Below are 684 nucleotides of genomic sequence, written 5' to 3'. Positions count from 1 at the left end.
GGGGTGGTGGGGGGTGAAGGCTAACTGAACTTAAACCTGAAAATTGAAAACACAAGGTTATAAATGGATTTACTTATATTTATATCGTGTTTATCTGCCAACTGTTGTCTAAATGACGTGCTGAAATGTCAGTTTATAAACATATACCAGCTTACATTTCAATGAACTGCATGCTTTCAATGGCTGTGTGCTATTACCACATAGCTACTGTATAGATTAAATGTACCTAAAATGGCGCTTTTTTGGGCTAAAAACCTACATGTGGTTGCCCCACCTATATTATTAAAATAGCACACTCTCGAAAAACCGCAATAAAATGACTTATTACTTTAATATGTTGGGTGTTTTTGCTAAACTGAGTCTCAAAGGGTACAGTCTACTGTGTTGCCTATCTGGCCTAGTCTGAGCGACTTCCCCTCCCCCAACACTTCACTATTTTTCGCTTGCCCGGTCACCCAGCGGTTGATTAATTCTCCTTTCGCCTTGCTCAGTCATTCAGATTTGGAAAGTAAATAACAAGTTGACATCATTACGGCTCTACACTGGTGTGACACATTCCTTTGGTTACCGTACAAACGGCAGTATTTGCGCACTGAATATTCCATTCTTAAACCATAACTGCTTCAACTGAAATGTATATTCTATAACACATATGTTTGAGCAAGCTCTCTGATTGGTCAATAG

This window comes from Notothenia rossii (assembly GCF_949606895.1).
Source record: "Notothenia rossii genome assembly, chromosome: 2".
Taxonomy (NCBI): Eukaryota; Metazoa; Chordata; class Actinopteri; order Perciformes; family Nototheniidae; genus Notothenia; species Notothenia rossii.
This window is presented reverse-complemented; position numbering follows the sequence as displayed.